This window comes from Coccinella septempunctata, chromosome 1 (assembly GCF_907165205.1).
Source record: "Coccinella septempunctata chromosome 1, icCocSept1.1, whole genome shotgun sequence".
Taxonomy (NCBI): Eukaryota; Metazoa; Arthropoda; class Insecta; order Coleoptera; family Coccinellidae; genus Coccinella; species Coccinella septempunctata.
Window position 1 is genome coordinate 49,261,795 of NC_058189.1, and position 24,632 is coordinate 49,286,426.

Genomic DNA, 24,632 nt, shown 5'->3' on the forward strand with positions numbered 1-24,632 from the left:
GAATTTTTTATGTAATTCCTTAGTATCACATATAAAACATAGTGTATTTTTGGAGGACGTCCTGTATATTGGGCGTCATAACCGGTATTGCACACGGGGGTTCAAACAGCTCACGGCGGGCCTGTGAGGCGCCCTTAAGATTAAACAAATAACGCTTTCAGTGTTATATTTGTCATGGCTCCTCCAAAATCTATTCGTTTTCCCACACGTACCTACCACTCGTGAAAACTGTCGAATAAAATGTTATGAATCATTAAATCGTCGAAAACTTTATTGACATTTCGAAGAGATCTTCTGATGCGAAAGTTCATATTGAAATATGCAGGTATATCCCTGTTTCTTTTGAATTGAAGAAACTTGAAAGGAATGAAAAGTTTCCATAATAATCGACAGAAAATCCTATATCTAATTGAATGTCCGCGCAAGATCTCCAACCTACTGAAATACATCATCATCCAAATATTATGATACCTAATGATTTCATTTCAAAAATTGTCCCCAATGTGACAACTCATACAGCATGACTCATATAAGTATTTTATATTTGATAGGAAGTTTTGAAGAAATTACAAAAATATGTAAAAAAAATCATTACTCATTTCTTCATTGCACCCCCTCGTAAGTCAACTAACATATCCGTGAAAAAAACGAAAAATAATGATTCGTTCCTAATACAAAACACTTAACTATTTATTTTCATTTTGTATCTTTACGTTTAATACAAATCATTATACGTTGTAGGTTATGCCCGAAAAATTGAGGAAGAAAAATAAATCGGTATCTGTAACTTCCATTATCTTAGTCGTAGTTATTATTACTCACGTAACCCGTTCCAAATTCGATGAACAATGTGGGAGACACGGATTCCCATGATTAAACGGATGAGATAAGAAGATAGACGAAGAATTGGATCATTTGCATGGAGGTCTTGCATCTAGGTAATTAACCAATTATTGCGTACACTGCAGGTATTGTTCCACACGAACCATAACTTTTCCCATCTTTCAACCAAGGTGATCCTCTCAAAATAGATTTACTCATTCCACGATTCAGGAAGTATTTTTCCAGTTATTTCAAATTATTTATCAGGGAACGCTGTATCATGATTCCTAACGAACTTGTTTTGGTTGTCTAGACATCCCATTGAAGAACATACACATACCGTCTGTTCCGATATTCCTGAACAGTACTGTCAGTAATTCAGAGACGATTCCTATTGGCCCAGTCGTTCGAGTTCTATTGTTATTCGATTGCTGGCCAGTAAAACCAGCAATATCGGAACAGGCCCAAACTCTTCCCATGACTCTCGTTCCGATACATTATTGATTACTAGCTGACCCGGCAAACCTAGTTTTGCCATTTAAATTATTTCTAGGGTAGATAATAATAACGAACTCATCATTTTAAATTTTCGATTTACTCGATAATAATTTAACTTTTTGTCCAAATGTCGAAAACCTATAAGTACTCTATGATTGCTCGATTGGTCGTAAGAAAAAGGAATGCCTTTTTTCTGTTCTGTACAATTTTTTTTGGGAATATTTTGTTATATAAACCTTGCCCTAACAATAATAAACACAACAAAAAAAGAATTGTCCAATTTGGTGCGATCGTTTGAACAATAAAGCATTTTGAAGTAAACCATAGATCTTCTTCTATTAATATAGATGTTGCAACGAGTTTTTCTTTTCTATCTGCAGTGTACTGAAAATTTATTTTTCAATATAGTTCAATCTAATATTGAGCCAGATGTAGCAGTCTTCTCTCTTGATTAGAGCAATCTTCATTACAGAAGAATTTTTAAGAGCCATTTCCAAATACTACCAGAAGAAGAAAGGGAGACACAACCTCCTTTTCAAAAGCACTTGCAGAGTTCCGCAACTTCCTGAAATTTATTTTTGCCAAAACGAAATGTTTGTCATTTAGAAAGTTTTATGTTGATTTTTGGTGAAATGGTTTATTTTTATGAGTTATCTTCTGTTGAAAAACCTTTGAAAAAACTCTTGATAACATTGGCTGTCAAAATTTTTGGGAGCTTGTTCCTAGGAACAAATTTTGTGCCCAAGTGTTTGATATTCTGAATTTGAGCCAAAAATAGTCTCAAATGATTGGGTTTAGCTCATTGACGAAGAATTCATGGTCAGATTTGTATCTCGAAATTATCAGCGTAGGTTATTTAGTTTCTTCAGTTCAATTATGGATTTTCACCACCAAGTATCGGCCACACCAATATTTCACATTTTGATGTCACCTATATGTATCAATACAAAATGAAACAGACGACCTACTCATATTTGCTGACCGACACCATTTACGTAACGCGTTTGAATGTTTTGCAAATATCAATGCGCCGCCACGAGGGACATACTAATTCATAATTAATTACCATTTTAGATGCAACAGGTACTCGCAATCCCGATATATAAATAATAACATAAACGGCTAAGCACGCCGCATCGTTGGGATTTCTTGCCCATTTACGTGAGCATTTTTCAATTCATGAGGAGATTATGAAAGATGAATTTCAGAAATTGTGAAAATTACGAAACCGATCACGAGGCGTGTCTGCATTCAAATCACATATATCGACATCGCGAAATGTTGATTGTGTTATTTATCGCCTGCGATGGGATTTGCCAAGTTTCGCGTCATTCATGAAATACAGTTTGGCTTCAAGACCGATATCGAGAAAGTTGCATTCAGATATCTATGGAGGAGTTGAAAATGGGTTCCTCCTTCTATCTCCCCTTTCCTTTTCTTAAGATTTATAGGAGCAATTGGAAGGTTTCCAAAATGATCGAGTTTTCTCGAATATATTGATACCAGGGACGTACTCTTTCTGCTTTGTCTATCAAGTATTTTTGTAACAAATTCAGTTCATAAATTTGGTGACAGTTTGTAAGTTACATCATTTCAAAGTTCTCCGTTGCCAAATAATGATGGAATGAACGGGATATGATAAATATTTCCCAATTATTGTATAAGCGCAGAGAATGTTTTGAGTCGAGTGCTTTGTGACAAGTCGTGATCATTTTTCCATGAAGCGGAGATATTTCAACGCAGTCGACTTTCCGTGATTGACATTTTTCGAGTTCCTAAGCCAAATACAGCAATCACGGCAAATAATAGGGTAGCATTCAACCATGCATTCATACGATGCAATATTTTTCTAGTGAAAATCATAATTGAAATGTCAGACAAAACTTGTCTTGCAAAAATGTCATTGCTTATAAGATCAGCTACGTGGAAAGAATGAAAATCTCTTATTTAAACTAGACAACTTTATTACTAGCTATTCAATTATCTAGCAATTCACATAGTAACAACATTTTTTATCGTAGAAAACTGTGGTTATTTTAGTACAGCCTGTACAGGATGAGAAAAGTTCGTTGTCTACTGAAGGGATCTCGAGAACTAACTATAGCAGCTAGAAGAAAACAGACGACACATTCTCTAGCTCTTTTTTCTTGACTAATCCAAAACTGAAAACAGATCCAGCCTAACGTTCATAGGTTTTGCGTTATATATGAACGAAAATTGAGAAATTGTCATTTTCGATGAAACTGAATATCTCGCATATTTGAACTCGTATTCGAAATCCGTTGTTACATTCTACAGGCACTTTTTTATGAGGAATTCGAATAATACATTTTTTGATCTAGTCATTTTCGAGATACGACAGGGATTTCTGATTTTTCAAATGTGAACTATAGTTGAAAGTTCTTTCAACTTGCTGCAATTTTTTTGCTGATTTCAAAAATGTATCATATGTCGCTATTCACATGAATGTTACACGATGAAAAAATTCAATAGTTTTTCCTGCTTTTTGATTCTCTGTTGAATTATAAGTAGGCCGGCTTACCATAGCAACCATTATTGGATCTATGAAGATCTATGGTCTTATTACTCTGTGCATATTCATGAACAGAAAAAAGTATTCATCAGAATTTCAGGTCCTTTTATCAAATGGGTAAGTTTCCTAAAACTCCAAAATCAAATTCAAGATAATTCATGAAAACCCTTTTCATTAGTTATCCAAAACGTAAAAAATTCGCTTCAAAATTCAGAAATTCCATAAATACACCCTTCGAAACTTGGTAAACATTCGAATATGTAAAAATGCCTTACTAAAGTCAAGTAATTTTTTTTTAATTTCACAAAAAGTTGGAACAGATTAAGAAGATATAGAATTCTTAATTACAACAAATTTTTTTTGTAATCTTTGTCTATACTTTCTTAAAACCGATGACATTTTGTGTCATTGTCAATTGTCATCACCAAACTTGATATTTATTGAGTCTATGGTGATCAGAAAACTTTTATGAGCATTATTGACATTGTGGCATTCTGGATTGTGAAAATGACGTAGAATGTTCATAAGAAAGCACTTCTGAAATCAGAATTTTCGTAAGTAAATACAGACCAAATGCAATATGTTAATATTAAAAATATATATTTGAGTTATAAGGATTTTAATGACATATATTTTGAAATTTAGGAAAATAGCCTATTGAGTAGTTACAAATTTTCAGAATGCCTCACATATTTACTTATAGAGAATATGCAGACAGGTGAATTACTGAGAGGGCTGGACCCCAATATTGTCCTGAAATTTCAAACGTTGTTTAAACCATGAACAATATTTTGGGTGAATCTTTCAAGTGCTTTATGATGATTCGTGATATCGGTTTTCCGTTGAGCGGTGGTATAGTATAATATAATATTGATCGTTTTCGAACATGGTCAAAGAAGTCCAGCACATTGTATCAGAAAATCCAAGCTCGTTCTTTACTGATTAGGCCCAATTTCACTGACTGTTCTTGCAAACAACTGAGTAGAAACAGACAAAAGTAATTTCGAAAATATCATCCAGATCATAATATAAGGGTGAGCCTTGGTATTTAGACACCTACATCATGACAAATCATCTGTCCATGATAGTAGGAAAGACTTAATGATGTCCTGCGATAATCATTCACGATTCAGAAGTTTCAGAAATTCCTCCTGAATAATAAAAAACTGATTTAACGTTTTAATGAAAGGTAGGCACTAACATACCTTTCAGCCTATTGGAAATCAAGGTGAAAATTAAAACTCCCGAAATGAGACTATCTATCTACATCAAAATTTACTCACTTTTATGTTTATCGCTACGTTTCCGGCACTTTTGTACGAATGAGAACAACACCTGAACACATAAACAAAGTATATTGCGGAGTTACAAAATCTTCGACAGAAACTACAAATGTATAAAATTACCTACGGTTTTTGCTCTAATGGCGTAAGATCCTCAGTAATTCTCGTTTAGGTATCCCTAAAGGCGAAAGAAGAAACCAAATGAGAATTGGATGGGAATGAAAATGTGAACCACAACTAAATGAACAACTCATCGTTTCTTTTCCGACGAATCGCCTGTATTTTCCTGGTTGACGGAAGAATGCGAATGGATAGTTTCTCTTAATGTCTTCTCGAATCGCTATTAGAATATCCCTTCACCTTTTATAGCAGTACCAATACATTATTCCGTCAATGATAGCTAACTGTTGCAACCTTGATGTTCGATTCGAATTATTTACCCATTTGTTGGATTGCCGTGTAATTGGAAAAGCTAAGACAAAAAAGTACATCTATCTACACGTTAGCATAAGGTCGTGATGTGTCTTGCCGAAGATTTCCATGAAGATTACAGAGCTTGCCTACGAAATGTTCCCATAGGAACAGAGAATCTTTATCTCTAATTTTACAACTCATTCACCCTGTAGATTTCGGATAAGTTTCGAGATGAAAATCGCAATTTTATGGGTACCTACGTTATCAGTTTCAGTCTTCAGTTCTGATCCAATCTGGAAACTGGTGACCTTACATCAATGATATTAGTATAGGGATGGTGGTGGGAAAGTTCGAAATATTCGGGAATCAAACCTCCAAACTAGCCGACGTTTCGGAAATTATATTTCCATCATCAGGGCACTGAAAATGAGTATACAAAATTGAGGAGCATAAACGTTCAGTTAGTCTACCTATCTTCAAACCTGCACTAGCTCTCCACAGTGAGTCAACTGGACATTGCTTTGATTTCGATGATGTTGTTGTTTTGAGGAGGCATCATTTCCTCGGCAAACGGTTGTTGCATGAGATGATTCAGATCAAGATTCATGATTCTGCTAATTCCAGAGCTGACATACAGCACCTTTCTAAAATATACCATAATTTATTGAAGAAAGTAAGAAAGAAAATGTAAACATTTCTCTGTGTTTGTCTCCACATGTTCCTGATTTCCATGAGTTGTCAATATTTCTACTTCGTTGAAAGCAAACCATTCTTTAGATCTTTATGAATGTTATAAATACTTTTATTTTTTCAATGACAGTGGGAAAAGCAATTTCATCCTATAAGTATCAATTGATCTGTTATTCTTTCTTTTTCTAGTCATTTTACCATCTAATCTATTTATTTATTTTTTGAATTATTGATATTTGTTTACATATATGTACATATTCTTCCATATATAATTTTTTTCCTCTCCTTCTCCTCTGTACTGTGCTTTTGGTTTTGACTCTAGTGGCCTTATTTTTGTAGTGTTTTGTAATTTTGTGTGATTTGTTGTCTTTAAGATTTTCGTCATTTTCAGATGAATTTTTGAGAACTATTTATTATCCCTGTATTATTTTGTACTTTTGTCTCACTGTCGTGAAGGAGAGACTTTTGAAATTTTGTATACTCATTTTCAGTGCCCTGATGATGGAAATATAATTTCCGAAACGTCGGCTAGTTTGGAGGTTTGATTCCCGAATACTTCGACCTTTTCAGTTTTGATGTTGTCGAAAATTCCAAATATCACCATTCGAGGTGACACTGGCAAATTTACTTTGTAAAGAATGTTCTCACGAATGAATCTGTAGAATTGCCAAATCATTAAGTGTCAGTTTTTTGTAGGAATATTCACGTTAATATAATATGTTGGTGATACCTGAACTACAACTTCTTAACCCAACGAGATAGAGAAAAATGAATGTACCATTCATGTCGTCTTTTTTCGAGAAACTAATAATGCCATCAACTGCATTCCTCTATCTTCTTTTGTTTTCGAGTTATAGGCCAAAATTGAAATTTGGGCGATTTCAACTTTGATCATCATCTCCGTTCCTGTTTGTGCTAGGATATTGAAATGAAAACATTATACAGACACTTTTTTGATAGCAATCCAGTGGCGTACGATGATTTTTTCCTACAGGTTTATTTGCTGAGCTATAACAAAAAGTTGTGTTTTTTCTTATGGAAACAATAGTTTGAAATGACTTAGAAAGAACCGCCATTTTTTTACCGTTTCAGAAATATATTATACATCACCCTCAGTCTTTCTAAGTCATTTTAAATTACTATTTCCATAAGAAAAAATACATCTTTATGTTATAGCTCAGCAAATATACCTGTTGGAAAAAATCATAGTACACCACTGGATTGCTATCAAAAAAGTGTTTTCATTTCAACATCCTAGCTTAAACAGAAACGGAGATAATGACCAAAGTAGAAATTTCAATTTTGTACTATAACTCGAAAACAAAAGAAGATAGAGGAATGCAGTTGATGGCATTATTAGTTTCTCGAAAAAAGACGACAGTAATGTGCCATGCATTTTCCTCTATCTCGTTGGTTTGAAAAAGTTGTAATTCAGGTATCACCAATTTTGCCCACCCTGTACAGGTTGTAGCACGAGTAAACGGACAAACGAAAACAGTGAATAGAGGGCATTGAGCTGGGTTCAAAAACGTCTCATATGTGTGTCATAGGTACTCGATTTCCGATATACAGGGGTTTTTCTAAAATTTCTCGAATTTTTGTTTGGCTATAACTCCTGTTATTTTTGATCGATTCTATTGAAAATTTATTATCAGGTTGAAGTTGTTACTTTCAATGAGACAAAACAAAAATGTGAATAAACTCAGGACCGGACTCATTGTGTCTATATTCAAATTCATGACTCATGAAAAACACCCTGTGTGTAGTTTTTCATCATAATTTTAATATTTTAGTTATCTGCATGTACGATTGCCTCAAATTCAATGAATCTATGGTATGCCCCAATTGTTTTTTGGTCAAACGCCTCTTGAAAAAACAGCCTTGCCTAAAAATGGATTTGGAAATGTTCAACTGACTTCTTGCTCTCGAAATATGGCTCGCTTTTGTTTTTGATATTTATAGCATATCGTCGTTAAAACCCGAAAAATGTGTAACTCCATTTTAGCTGATTTTACAGGAGAGGCAAAAAACTTTTTACTATTACCCGTACTCCCTTAATATTTACCTTTGTTTTCACGACAAAGCAGCACTATTTTTCTACTACTTCTTATGTTATCCACTGATGCGATGTGGATATATGCACTGACGCCGTGCTGGTGTAAGGAAGGTACACGTATTTCTTTTAAACAATTTCAAGCACGGAGATACACATTATTCTATTTTGCGCGGGAAAAATAATTAACTGTTCGATGGTACTATGCAAATTGCTGAGCATGTAGATGTTGAAAACCGCTAAGGGATGGCATCAAAATCTCTTTTTTGATTAAATTGGGAGTTACACATTTTTCGGGTTTTAACGACGATATCTGGTTATTCAGAATTGTCATTTATAGTGATAATGAGCTTGATTATTAATAATGAACAAAGGTAGAAATATTCTTTCCAAATTTGTGTAGGTATTATCAATTACACAACAAATTATCATTGTGAATGACAATTTTGAATGACCGAACATGGTTTAATTGTTGAATACATTCAGGACATTTGTTGAAGAAAACCTTGCAATTAAAAATTTGTGCTCTATTCCTTAGAGGTGCCTGACCACAAAACAATTATTTATAAAACATGATCCACAGGTGAAGTAACCCAATGATTCATTTATTTCGAGACAATCATACATGCAGATAAAGAAAATGTTGAAATTATGACGAAAAACTATATACAGGGTGTTTTCCATGCGTTGGAAGTCGAATAAAGCCTCACTGAGTCCGGTCCTGAATTTTGACGAATTTTAATGTTGTGTTTCATTGAAACTAACAACATTAACCTAAATATAAATTTTCAGTCGAATCGATCGAGAATTTCAGGAGCTATAGCCGAACGAAAATTTGAGAAATTTCAGAAAACCCCCTGTATATCGTAAACGGAGTACCTACGACATTCATATAAGGTTTTTTTGAACTCAGCTAAATGCCCTCTCTTCAGGGTTTTCATTTATCCGTTTACTCGTGAAACATAATATATACAGGGTGTTCCTAAATGGAACGTACAAACGAAAAGGGGAGATTCCTTAAGTGAGTTTAAGAAAAAAAAGTCCCATAAACATGGGGTCGCAAACGTTTCGTTTTCGAGATACAGAGTGTTGAAGTTTGAATTTTTTTCAAGTTTTTTTCTCATAGTATCTACACTTCACAAGATATTCAACTGAAATTTGGCATAGATATTACATTTAAGAGTTCTCACCACGTGACATGGCAATTTCGATAGAAGATCTACAGGGTGATATTTTTTCTGGAACACTGCCACCTGTTCTTCTGCAGAACTTTTTTTTGGTGAGCAACTGTTAATTTGAAAAAATGTAAAAAGAAGCTTTGTTCTTATACTAAACTTTTCGGTCTCTTGTAGTTTTGTCGTATCTACCAACGATTTCGAGAAAAAAAAGTTTGAACGATTCTCTCGAAATTCTCGTAACTATGATAGGAAGGCCAGTTTGTAATCTGTAGTGAATGAATTCAGTGTCAGTTTTTATGGACATTTTCCTGATCTGTAGCGATAATTCATAAAGATTCGATAAACTCGTATAATCAACACAGATTACAAACTGGCCTTCCTATCATAGTTACGAGAATTTCGAGAGAATCGTTCAAAATTTTTTTCCTCGAAATCGTTGGTAGATACGACAAAACTACAAGGGGCCGAAAAGTTTGGTATAAGAACAAAGCTTCTTTTTACATTTTTTAAATTAACAGTTGTTCACCAAAAAAAAGTTCTGCAGAAGAACAGGTGGCAGTGTTCCAGAAAAAATATCACCCTGTAGATATTCTATCGAAATTGCCATGTCACGTGGTGAGAACTCTAAAATGTAATATCTATGCCAAATTTCAGTTGAATATCTTGTGAAATGTAGATACTATGAGAAAAAAAACTTGAAAAAAATTCAAACTTCAACACTCTGTATCTCGAAAACGAAACGTTTGCGACCCCATGTTTATGGGACTTTTTTTTCTTAAACTCACTTAAGGAATCTCCCCTTTTGTTTGTACGTTCAATTTAGGAACACCCTGTATAAAACCTCTCCTCTTCGATCAGTTGTGGAAAATTAACGTTACCTATAATAAAAGATACCTCCATGTGACCACAAAGAGAATAGAGGAAATTTTATATTCAGCAACCGAAAACCTAGTTCTAAAGTTCCAGCTCATGATGAAAATACTAGAATATTCATTTCTAAACGGTTTTACCTTCTCCGCATGAAAGCAAGAAAAAGCGGCACACTCTTTGTGAAAAACTCTTTCCGCAAAATTAATAGCGAACAATTACCTATGTTGGAACATAAAATTGAAATGTTGCCTGGATGATTTTGTTGTTCGCTCACTTTTTGAATGGGTTCCACTTCGAAGGATGTCCATCGAATCGTACATAATGATTATATTCTCTTACAGTTGGAACACGATAATTGACGAACGAGAAAATTACTTAGTTTCCAATAAGTCTAACAATTACTAAGATTACATTACTTTGTTCTCCATAACTTAGATTGTAGTTAGTGAGAATTATTAATTATCTATAAATAAGTAACGGACTACAAAAAAACAGTTTCTGATGAAGTACCTGTTTAAAATGCATCATTCGAACTCAACAGTGAATTAAATTAAGCACATCAAACTCAATTTCAACACATCATTTATTTTTGAACAACTGTTAATAGGTTTATGCTTACAAGTATAAATTTCACCAACAAGAAAAAAGATATGGATACTTTTTTTCGATTTAACGATGTGATATAGGAAATAATTGATTTTTGAATTCGATTTATTTCAAAGTATTCCTATACTTTATACTCAATATGCTCTCTGTCAGAATATAGGTAAAATTATGAATATACGAGGATATATTGAAAAATTCTTAGCCTACTATAGAACCAAACAAAATTTCAATGTCAAAATATTTTATTACTCAACATATTCTAATCTTAATTGGATCATTTATTACAGCCAACCTGCAACGTGTCTACACCTATCAGAAAATATGTTTCTTCTTGCTCTGCAAGCCAGACCTCCACAGCTTCTATTACCTCTTCATTGGAAGAAAATTTAGAACCTTTTAAACTTTTATCAGTTGAGGAAAGAGATGATAGTTGGGTGGAGCCAAATCTGGTGAATAAGGGGGGTGTTCTATTAATTCAAACTCTTTATCACGAATTTTTTGCATAGCAATAAGAGATTTTTGTGCAGGTGCGTTGTCCTGCAAAAACAAAACACCTTTGGATAGCTTTCCGCGTCTTTTCTCTTAATTTTTTCCTGTAGAGTGGTCAGTAATGTCGAATAGTAATCTCCGGTTATTGTTCTTCCTTTATCCAAAAAATCAATCATGATTACTCCATGGCAGTCCCAAAAAACTGAAGCAAGAACTTTTCCAGCAGATTTTTGGACACGAAACTTCTTAGGTCTCGGAGAACCGGAGTGTGGCCATTTCATCGATTGTTGCTTTGTTTCTGGATCGTAGAAATGTACCCAAGTCTCATCCATAGTAACAATTCGGTTTAAGAAGTCTACATCGTTTTCAAATCGAGCACAGATCGAACGCGATGCTTCTACCCTTGAACGCTTTTGGTCAACATTCAACATTTGGGGATCCATTTTGCAGCAATTTTTCTCATGTCCAAATCGACGTGAACTATATGATGAACGCGTTCGTATGAAATATTCAGTGCTTCAGATCTGTTTTATCCCAATTCGATGGTCTAATAAAATCATGTCATGAACTGCATCGATATTTTCGGGGATTGATACAGAAACTGGCCTTCCCGATCGGTTATCATCTTCAATGGAAAATTTACCTCTTTTTGCTTGATATCCAATTTTTCCCGGTCGCATACGAAGGACATTGATCACCAAGGGTACTAAGCATATCTTCGTGAATCTGCTTACCTCTTAACCCTTTTAAATACAGGTACTTGATGATTTCTCTATACTCCACTTTTTCGATTTTCACAATTTCGATGGACATCTTCTTTCTTTCAATTCATTGCGTAACTCTGGTTTTCTTTTTTAACCTCAAACTTCACACTGATACATCTAATGAGTTATTGTTCGTGGCTATGGTAACGCAATATTTTTTTCATGCATGGAACTGATCTAGGCTAACTAGATATCAATACATCCTCGTATTATTAAGAACTATTCATCTTCCGACAATAAGAATTCAATATCCATCGCAGCTATCGATATGCCATGTTTTTTAAGGGCAAATTCAACAGAAAAATTGCCATTCATTCAAACAAACATCTCCTAAAAGGGTACATTGTATCGTAAGTAACTCACACTCGAACAATAAAAAATAGGAAACTGTGTGAGTAATAAAGACGTTTTTCGATGATAGAAAAGGCACCGTTAATGGACAGATTCAAACCAATTAACTAAGAAGTTTGAACTGGCAGGTCAGGAACTCATTGTTCATTTCGTGAGAGGTCAATTGCCCCACTTGCCTGATTATTACCTTAACAACTACAACAGAATAAGTGGGGAATCTTGGGTTTGAAGAGAAGAATCGAACTTCTTACAACGCCATTTAGTTTGACACGTACTAAAATGTTGAAATGAACTCGTTCCCTGCAAGCTCGTCAGAAAATTGATTGTCACTAGACCCTACCCACCCATAAATTTTTTCGTTTTGTATGTTTTGATGAAGCTTCTCCAACTCTTTTACATCCAATCATCCAAAGTTGAATTCTGAGGTTTTTTAATAGAGTAAGGGCCGAGTGACTCAAATTTCCAGAATATTTTCAATCGGAATATAAAAAAGTGTGTTTAACAATGTGTGTGTGTTTAAATTACATGTATACTAACTCAATGGAATTTCAATTTGCAATGCTGGATCAGAGAATAATCGTTCATGATTCTTCTGATAACACACTCTTTGTCTGGATATGACAAAAACCACAAAAATGTTAAACCCCATATAAACCAGAGTTGTAATCAGCCAAAGTACCCAATTTCTTAAATGTCGCAGATACTTTTTAATTTTGACATCAAATTGCTCGAAAACGGCGCATTATACAAGAAAATATGAAGTATACTTTCATTTTCCAAAACCAAATAATCGTTAGGGTGCGTCCAACTTAGTTTCAATAGTTGGGTTTTGAATTTTTGGTATTTTTATGGTACGTAATAGTCCTAATGAGAAAACTAGAAGAAGTGGGTCATATCTTGTGTTCGAAAAAGATTAATCAAATAAAAGAAAAATTATATTCCGAAATTCATTTTATTGGATGAAACTGTTTGTGAGATCGAACTGAAATTTTTTATGGTTTTTCGACAGCCTGTATCTTTTGAACCGAGCCGATTCGGAAAAACTTGTAAAGGAAGCTAGTATTTCTTTTGACCTCAAGAAACTACTGTTGAAATTTTTGTACGCGTCGAAGACTCTCCCTATATTTTGATTACCTCCCTTTTTGAATCTATTTTTCGCTAAAAAATTTTGAGACCGAAGGGCAAAGCAACATTACAATTTATACAACGAGTCTTCACTCGATAATCATTGTTTCTTAAAAAAAAGTTATAGGTATCGCATTCTTACAATGATATTCAAATGGTAATCACTATTACAAGACGGATGTAGTAATAACGCAATGCAATGATGGGACGGTTGAAACTATGATAGCTGGTGATTAGTGGGGTCTTTGTGCAGGAAGATGATTTTGAATGTTGATCATTAAGAACTCAACAAGCTGTCTACTCACCGGGTAAATGGATTCTATCTTCAGTTTACATGTTTCCGTTTAGTGCTGAAATGAAAAAAAAAAATATCATTAGAGATATTATGTAACTATAAACTCGGAAATTTTACACGATAAAGACAATGTATGTACATACAGCGATACCCAGAAGTCATTCATGTCCCTCGAGTAGGATAAGAAAACTGTGTATCAATTTTTCTGATGATCTACGACATAATGATATTTCCAGGATTAAAATTAGAGAAGAAAGATGACATTTTACTGCAAGTCAACTGTTGTATGCATGAACATGAACGGCATGAACGGCCCATATATGGGAAATTATGACCTTTATACTTCCAGTCAATGATTCTCAATTGCTGCTACTTCCATATATTCAGAAATGCAAATGTTTCGTTTTGGGAATCGAGTGACTGTGAAATTGTTGAATGGCCAGTCAAAGTTTCATGTAATCTGCTGTGAGTCTTTTGTTCGTTCATTAATCAATTTGTATATTGTGTCATAAAGAGATCATATCATAAGGAAATCATAAAAAAACCATAAATAAACTATACTGTCAGGCTAACATACAAAGTATTGTAAACCTCTGTCAGGTTTTTTTTAAGTGTGGTTCTTCAATAATTATAAAAGAGAAAACTGTTATTAAATAGTTTTTCTGTATTGATAGTTGCAGGAAAGTCCATTAAGATTTGATGCCCCATCAAAATTTAAAAATGTCATTTTTGAGGGGAAAAATGTAGGATTAACATTTTGATGAATTATTAAATTTCATCGGACTTTTCGCAACTGGACCAACTGTTAATTCTACAGTTTTCCCTTCAAAAATGACAGTTTCAATTTTTGATGGGGCATCAAATTTTAATGGACTCTTCTACAACTGGTCCTCTAACAAGTTGTTAGTCACTGTATTGACAGTACGTTTTCAGCGCCATCCCATTGTCAAATGTGGCAAACACAGGCGAAGTATGTTATTGTCTTGAAATTCAGTTGGCATTTGAGGTTATAATTCTAGTTCAATTTATGAATTTTCGGAATGTAGGTTATTGTGATATGAGGGCAACTCATCTCTTTTTACCGTCTTTTCCTTCAATATCCCTGTAACAAAGATAGTTAGATGGGACGAGTTGATTCAAGTTTGATAAACTAATCCAGTCTAACCAACAACTGAAAAAAACAACTGTCTTCACGATTGCATTGTATAAGACCTTATTATTTGCCCTCGGCACACGCCCGCCGTTGAGTGACCTCAGATGTGACCAAATTCAATCCCGTCAGGTGCATTCCTCACCATTCAACTTTCGGTATCGAAATTATTATAGATGTTCGCGACTGACATTCACATGAGGCAGAAATCGTAACTTCGCGTAACTGTTATTTCTTGTATGGTCTGAGAATCGTAATGAGGCGATGTTCAGTCGGGGAACATGTGAAGTAGGTCAAGGTGCCCACTCGAAAAATGCGGAATTGAATCTTCGAACGAATAATGGAGGTTTTGCCCATAACAGGAAGATGATAATGGTATTTCTCCCATCGTTTCGAATTTCAAAGGTGAAAAGGTGTTTCAATGATAAGGAAGATTTAGATTGAAGAATTGAATATTGTCAAGACATCATCGCATAATGACCCAGCGGAAATCATATCTAAACAGAAAAATCAAATTTAGAGGTGATAATTTGAAACCTATGATGACTAAACCTTTTCAAGTTCAAATTGCCGCTAATCAAAATCAAAATGACATTAGTCAAAATCAAATCGATAACATGAATTTCAAACTTGTATTAATCAGAAGCAAATTGGCATTAATCAAGTTCAAACTGGCATTTATCAATTTCAAATTGACAATAAAAAAAATAAAATTGAAGCTGTAAAATTCGAACATTAAAGTTCGAATGGAACTGAATCAGTTGATCACACAGATTAACCCACCTTTCTATCTTCTTTTCTCTGTCTTCTTCTCCTTGAAAAGGATGAATGAAACGGAATGGTAGAATCCAGAGATTAGAGATTATCGTTCATGTTAATATTGACAAGGTAATGCTTGTTTTGTTGCAAAATTCATCGCTCATCCAAAGATTTATTGCTTCTGCATTGGATATGCAAGATATAACTTTTTGAGAAAATTCGTTCCCGAATGCTCTTAATTAATTATCACGTTTTTTACTAGGTATATCATTCAATGGAATTTTTTCATCAGATGCATTTTATTCCAATCGAGAATTCGAATTTAGAATTGCCAATTTGATTTTGTTTATTGTCAATTTGCAATTGACTAATGCCAGATTGAAATTGATTATTGCCAATTTGCTAATGATTAATGTCAATTTGAACTTGAAAAGGTATAGAAGTAGATAACCCTCCCACTAGGTTGATAGTTTTTCAGGGATCTCTTAGGTATTTTAAATATTTATAAAATATAGAATACAACCTTGCATTCATCCTTAGAATCTCACATAAGAACCTCAAGAAGAAACTTAATTCCTGATCGAATTTCATAAATGATTCAGTCACCTAACGAATATTGTCAACAAGTATATTTTGGTTCTTGTATTATATCACCATTTCATTCGGGCCACCTCCCAATAAACACACACACGTGTATTATACGTTTATATGTGGTGGGAGGCGTTGATTCAAGGTTACTCGTTGAATTTTGTAACGTTATTTCGAAACCTAAATTCCACCATAGGTTGATTTCACATATAATCAACGTTTATGATCAAGCTGGTTACTGAATCCACTAACATGAAACGTTGTTATTTTAGTGCACCCTCAACGTGTATTCAATAGGAAGTGAGAAACATCGAATTAACGTTGAATACGATACCATTCAACAACTCGTTACTGTAGTCACCAATATGTAACATTTCTTTAGCGTACTACCTCAACGTATATTCAATAGGAAATAAATAACATTACATCAACGTTGTATACGAAATCATTCAACAACGCGTTACTGTAGTCACCAATAAGTAACGTTTCTTTAGCGTACTTCCCCAACGTATATTCAATAGGAAATAAATAACATTACATCAACGTTGTATACGAAATCATTCAACAACTCGTTACTGCAGTCACGAATATGAAACGTGGATATGTGGTGTTTTCTCAAAGTATATTCTATTAAAAGCAACGAACATCCCCTTCTTGTAGCCACTATTACAGAACGTTTCCTTGTCTTGCCAAGTAGTATATATCGAAAAAAAATGAGGGTCCTGTATTTGGCATTGTAAGAGCAATAGCGATCACTTTTTTATATTGGATTGAGTATGTTCTACCAGTTACCATTAGTTATGAGATCTGCTTATAATTTGAATCAATTCAAGAGACTGGTAATGGTAATAAAGAATATGTATTGAGCGGATGACTGTTGATGTAGACATATTGTAAATATAATGTTATGAACTTCGAAGCCTTAAGCTAATGGAATATTCACTACTACTACAATAAAAACTATAGGGTGCAGTGGTCTCGTTGGCAGCGATGTAGGGTAGGACGCCAGAGGTAGCAGGTTCGAATCCCGTCGGTGATGGATGTTTGCGGTTGTCTCGATTAACCTAGTATGGGAAAAGATATAATGTTGGCTAATGGGAACTATTACAAGACTAGTGGATGCTGGGCAGAAAAAAAATAAATATTTATTTTAGAATCAACATTTGAATTTCGTATTGTTGCAACATTATTTCAATCGAATGGCAACGTTATATTCTCGTAGAATTTCCATTCCGAAAACATTGTCCTCTATGTTACTGTACCACTAGAACGAAACGTATTTCCTAACGACATTTTGCCGGTTTCTCAACGTAGCGTTACTTGAAGAACTCAACGTTACTTCCACGTATCTGTGTTTATTGGGCTGTATAGTGATTCCAAAAAATGAAGAGTTAAAAACTCTTCGGGCATTCAATAAAAAAATCATACATTTATTTCGAACGGTTTTCAAGATCTGGTCTCTGGTTAAAACTATCTTTCATAGAAATGAAATTTTTCGGAAAAAGTGGCCTATGTCAAAAACACATAGATAAATTATGCCAATTGGGGTATTTCGAAATCAGTGTTTCCGAATATGATATGGAAATTGGGTATTTTCATTTGGAAAAGCAGGTTGGTATTGAATTTCCTCACTTTCGGACCATCCTATAAGCCAAAAATAATTTTACTTATGCGCTAAGTAGAGTCGATTTCGCCAAACTTGAATCATTCTCCTATATATAGCCAAAATTTTTAAGAGATATTGACCGATCGAGCACTTTTGACTTACCCTGTAGATTATAAAGGCGGGTAAGTCTTGTACTCGTACAAATATTCAAACAGTAGATTCTTGAGGTCAAAAGAAACACTTTTTTTATATACCATTTTTTTCCATTCGGCCCTGATAAAAAAATAGAGCCATTTTGAATTTTTATAATGAGCTCAGCCACTCCTGGAAAAACAAAAGAATATAACTAGCTAAATCTGTGACACTACACAGCTATGGATCTTTTGAGAGTTGTATTCGGTCAAAGTATCCAATTCTTAGAATTTCACAGATATTTTTTATTTTTGAACATCAAATTACTCGAAAACGGCACATTATACGAGAAAATATGAAGAATACTTTCATTTTTCCAAACGTTCACATTTTCATTAGATAGGGTACAACTTAGTTTCAAGAGTTGGGCTCTTTGAATTTTTGGTATTTTCATGGTACTTAATGTTCATAATGAGAAAACTGAAAGAAGTGGGTGATATCCGGTATTCGAAAAAGATTAATCAAATAAATGAAAAACTATATTCCGAAATTTATTTCATTCCATAAAACCGTTCGTGAGATAGAACTAGAAATAACATTTTTGTATGTTTTTTCAACAGCCTGATCTTTTAAACCGAGGCGTCTCAGGACAAATGGTAAAGGAAAAAAGTGACCTCAAGAATCTACTGTTGAAATATTTGTACGAGTCGAAGACTCACCCTGTATATATTGTTTATCTTGTATCTCAATCGACTATAATTGAAAAAACGGTCGAAAATTGTTTTATTATGGTGATCTTGCCATCGCATAATGCACATATCATTATCTCCTAATAAGAGAAAGCGAAAGTGACTCTAAACTTCATTATTTCTTATGTCATGATAATAATGCTCACGAAAAAAATTTCTTTCTTCGAACAATGTCGCTCAGTTGATTGCAATTTTAGGCATATCGATAAATAATTAAATTCGTATAGTTCCTTATTTTCGATTCACATGTACATGAAAGCGTGAACAATTTACGGTTTCCTTGCTCGTGAACTATTTGTTGCACATTTTCACGATAATAGCCGATCACTTGAAAGGTTTCTTGGACTGTGAATATTCCAGAGGAAGTTGCATTCTCCCACTCCCAGTGTTTTCAGCTCGAGAAGTATGATATAGAAAATCTACACTCTAATAGCTGTTTCTAGTGTATAAATCCACATTTGCTCATATCCGATTCGTCTAATGGATTGGATTATATGTTATTATCTTTTCGTACTATTTCCTCTGTCTAATTGGTACGGTGGTTGATGATGATGATTTGGTAGGTTTGCACGAAAATCATGAGTTTCAAGATGATTTTCCTGCTCTTAATTCTAGCAGTTCCATGAAGAATAAAGAACGTGGAATATCTAATAATAACAACCACAGAATAATTTTTCTAGAAACTTTTTATGGGTTTTCTTTCCCAGGATATGAAACAAGAGGAATAAAAAAGAAAAATTGTTGGAAATGCTCCAGCAATTCTTTGAAGAGAAATGAGGAAAACTGGTTCTGGGTTCTTTAATTTGGTTGCTGTTTTTGATGCTTTGTTGAGGACTTGTTTGTGGATCAGAAGTTTTTCGTCAAAATTTATTACTATTCTGTGTATGAAATTTGTTTGGGATACATGTCTTCAGGTCAAAAGTGTGTTTTGTTGAATTCAATATTAGATTATGTCATTGAGAATTAACTCAAAGATTATGTTTTACTAGTTCTATAGCTGTTGTTTCTTTATTTTTATCTATGTCATTTTATTTATGTTCTGAACTTCATATAATTAGGAAATCTGTCTATAACACGACTCTACAAAAAAATTTTTGTTCTTTGTCCTAACGTTTATACTAGGATTTTCCGGTTAATTATGCACAAAAACGAAAAGAAAATAACTATTTTTGGTATAAAGTTTGCTTTTGTGATAGTTATAGTATTAATAGTCGTTCTTAATTTTTTTTATTATTTTTAATAATTCAAAAATATCGTCCAATGAGAGTGGGGTGTTTACGTTTACAAGGTGCCGCTAGAGAGCACTCGAGTCATAAACAATGATCAGGTGTTGTTTACTAGCCCAGACAAACTTCAAATATCGTCAAGAAAGTGTAAATACGATGATGATGCATTTTGTTTTATATGTGGTCAATTTATTATAATTCGTGACGTGAAATACGAATTAAAGACATCTCACGTTCTCTCTGAAGCCTATGAAGCATATTTTGACTTTCCTGTTTGGAATCAAGACAAGCCATGAGCTCCACATGTTGCTTGTTTTTATTGTAAATGCTATCGTTGCATCAGTCTCCTAAACACAGAAGCAAACTTTTTCATGCCATATATTTTTTTTTTCGTCTAATTAGGATCTAAACTATCGAAATTTCATGCTTTGCACTCAAAGTCAAATTTGGTGTTGACCCGTGTAATCCATTCACTTTTATAGAAGTAGTCGGTTGGCAATGGAATAATAGCCCAACCATTCACCATTATTATTTAACGCTGCCAAAATGCGTAAAGTGTTTTGTCAAAAATCAAACGGGAACTGCCATTTTGAATTGTAATCTGGTCCTTCTGATAATATCCCTGATATTTTGAAATCGACTATTAATCAGAAGGTATGGAACATATTCGATGTATGTGAATTTATATTATGTTTCCTCTCAATCTCAGCATTTTCAACGACTTTTACTATAGCTAGACTCACGAAGATAATAACGATAGAGAGTGAAGAGGATGACGAATAATTTTAATGGGAGAGATGGTGCCATTTGAGGAGCTACAACCACAAATTTGGAATTATGATTTGAAAAATTAACACTGAAGTATTGACACACTACTTAATTATGCGAAAGAATTTGGTGTAACGAAGAATGGACATCACTTTTCAAAATTTTAAAATCAATGAATTATAAATAGGTACTAAAGGATGAACGAACCCAAAATTATATGTGAACAAAAACATGTCAGATTTTTTCAAAATAATGATGATGAAACTTGGATTCAGAAAAACTGATGTCTTAAACTCTTCAACTTTTAGTCCAAGAGGATAATCAACATTGATTTTTCTCAAGAACTGAATTTTTTTCCATAGCATAATTACAAATATACTCAGACACTGATCTCTTTTATTTTTCATTCAAATAGCTAAATAGGGAATTCCATCAATCAGTTTAAAAAGACGTAAATTATATACATCACATTTTTCGCATCCATTTATTGTACGAATGAAGTAAATTCACATTGTGAAAAATGCATGAATACATACTAAGACTCTTATGTAGAACCCACAAAAAAGCGCAGATTTAAAACCCAAAATCGTTTCGACAAGCGTCATAACTTCGCATTTTGTACTATACAGAGTGAATCTTTGACTTGTACGAATATTTTAATAGTAGATTCTTGAGGGTAAAGGAAACACTTTTTTCCCATAACATGTTTTCTGATTCGGTCCTGATAAAAAAATATTGCCATTTTAAGTTTCCAAATGAGTTGTGCCACCCCTGGAAAACCAAAATAAACCTCAGAATAACTAGCTAAATCTGTGACACTACACAACCGGTAGATCTTTTAAACAGAGTTGTATTCAGCCAAATTTGAACACCAAATTACTCGAAAACGGTGCATTTGACGAGAAAATATGAAGAATACTTCTATTTTACAAAACGTACGTACAATACTCATCAGATAGCGTCCAACTTAGTTTCAAGAGTTGGGTTCTTTCAGTAGCGGCCCGTCAGGGACAGCGAGCAGCAAAAATGTGAATTCTCACTTGTGTAAAATAATAATGTATTAGAAATTCTCCAAACATTACATAGCTCTCAATAAATTTTATAAAAATATTAGGTATCTGATATCTGATATCAATGGAATATGGAACTTCTTTGAAGTACGCTGTTTCAATTTAAATCACACATCTACTCGGTCCGTAGACAAAATACGCTCATCTCCAATCGAGCTATGAAGACAGCGCCGCAGATGCCTTCTCTAGCGACCGAGTGACCGACCGTTCGTTCTGTTCATTCAGGTACGGCATGCCGAATCTAGATTGTAAACATATCGAAGGAGCGCTAATATCAATGAGTCAAATTGCTTCAAACTTGAATAATTTTTGTTGGAATTTCATTCGGATAACAATTGAAATTAGATAAGCCTCTTATTTAATGTTTTTTCCGCCAATATCCGATAGTTTCAGTTTCAAATAACAAATTACAAGAGATCGCTGTTATTTAAAACGAATTTTTATCGTATTTGTTAATTTTCATAAACGTGAGTGCTGAATATATAGGTAATACTAATGAAATTCCGACAATTTTTCAAGAACTTTTCAAAGAATAAAGACCAAAACTATGATGAAAGTTGATATTGTTGGCTCAATACTTCGCACGGTGTAGGACATGTAGGTCCGGCAGGCAGCGACCCTGCCGACCCTAGAATGCCTCTCTTCGGTAACTCGAAGAATGATCGTTCGGGATATCTCGATTCTATCGTTTGCACTCGAGGTGATGTTAATTTCTCGCAATTCTCAATTTCGTAAGAATGCACTTTTGTTTGTTTTTCCAATTTCATTTTATGGATAAGCATTTTTAGAGTATTTTTATTTGTTATATATATTTTCGGTTCTTATTTTCATATTTGTTTCGAAATTATGTTTATTTTTCAAGTGGTATGCAGGGCTAAAATAGTTATTTCGCAATCATTTTTTATTTTCCGGATTATCTTCAGAGATTATTGAAACAGAAACAAAAATTTTAGCGAAACTTCACTATGAAAAACTAACGCACCGAGTGCAGTACCCCATAGTGATGTGGAAACCTAAAAAAAATATATATATATATATATATATATCTGCCGACCTACGATAAATATGCTCGAGCCGCCACTGGGTTCTTTGAATTTTTGGTACTTCTATGGTACGTAATGGTCATAATGAGAAAACTGGAAGACGTGGATGATATCTTGTGTTCGGAAAAGATTAATGAAATAAATGAAAAACTATATTCCGAAATTCCTTTCATTCAATAAAACGGTTTGTGAGATATAACTGAAAATAACTTTTTTTATGGTTTCAAAACACCCTGTATATTTCAAACCGAGCCGATTCTGAAAAAAATGGTACACGAAAAAAGTGTTTCTTTTGACCTCAAGAATCTACTGTTAAAATATTTGTACGAGTCAAATACTTACCCTCTACAGTGTAGAATGTCTGAAATTTCCAAGGCCAACCTTGGATTTGACGTGAAATCGGGAGATGCAACACAATTATCATGTATGTATATCGTGGTAAAAAATGTTTTGGTTGGCCCTTTGGACCGGGGTGTCGCATTTGGAAGGTTCAAACTGTAGCCTTCTTCCACCAATAACTTGCCAAAAAACTGAGAGTTTCCCAAACCTCTCAGACAAAAATTTCACTTTTCGAACCTTAACTTCCACGCTTCTTGTCCCTGAACGGAATGGACTCCAGATCTTGCAACGCCAATGAGATCAAACGAATCATTAGAACGGAATGCCGGCATTTTGCGGTAGGACGAGGGGTATCGAGATGCCTGGGCAACTCTTCCCATTACATAATGTGGCCAACAGGTGGATTGCGTAACATGGAAACATGGGCGTATTGATGGTGCCGAGAGGGAAAAAAAGGCGCCAGCGATGGGAAAAACGATCACGCCAGCACGCTGTTCGTACCCACACACCTCGCCACTTTTCCTTAATGCCAATCGAGACCAATTATAGGGTGCGGTAACTAGAAATCGAATCGGCTATGAATGGTTGTTCAGCTCATTTCCCTATCGTGAAAACGAATCAACATTGGGTCGGATACATAAGGTTCTGGATTGAAATTGGGTGGGGTTTAATGAAGTCGCCAGTGGCAGAAATAGTGGAGCTATGAAGGGTTAGTAGTTTGGGAGACCAAGAGGCAAATTCGGGATTTACTCGAGATTGTCAGATTAATATAAGGTAAGATACCTTTGACTCTATAGAGTATAGGTATCTACCAAAAATTAGACCTGTATATAATGGGAATTGTCTAGGACAACCTGTCAGAATAGTAAAAAAAAAGATCGCTGTACATACTCGAGCGTGTCAGATTAAGATATCTATATAAGGTTAATTACATGTTGAAAAGTATATATTCTCTTAATCTGACAACTGCAGAAACAAAAACGTCAAGTGTACATTCTCAATTTTGCGCTACCGGTATGGTAAATAGCTTGCGATATGCTCGTAACAAGGCACAACTAGTGGCGGCTCCATTTTGGCCGCCATCAGAACAGTTCAGGAGTGAGAGGGTTGAACGTGATTTTGTTGTTAGTTAGTTGTTATTGCGACGTTTTTTGTTCATTCAGTTGCTAGATTCATTGCCCAAATTTATGAATATATTATATTATTCATCAATACAGAGAGGACCGTTGAA

General features: G+C 34.2%; 1 protein-coding gene across 1 annotated transcript in view; it reads right to left on the minus strand.

The window, feature by feature from the left end:
- LOC123311927 overlaps positions 1–24,632 on the minus strand; it is a 127,286-nt gene that overhangs the window by 52,038 nt on the left and 50,616 nt on the right. Inside the window, exon 2 of the mRNA XM_044896064.1 lies at positions 13,982–14,026. The gene's annotated coding sequence lies outside the window, so the exon portion shown is untranslated. The remainder of the gene's footprint in view (positions 1–13,981; positions 14,027–24,632) is intronic.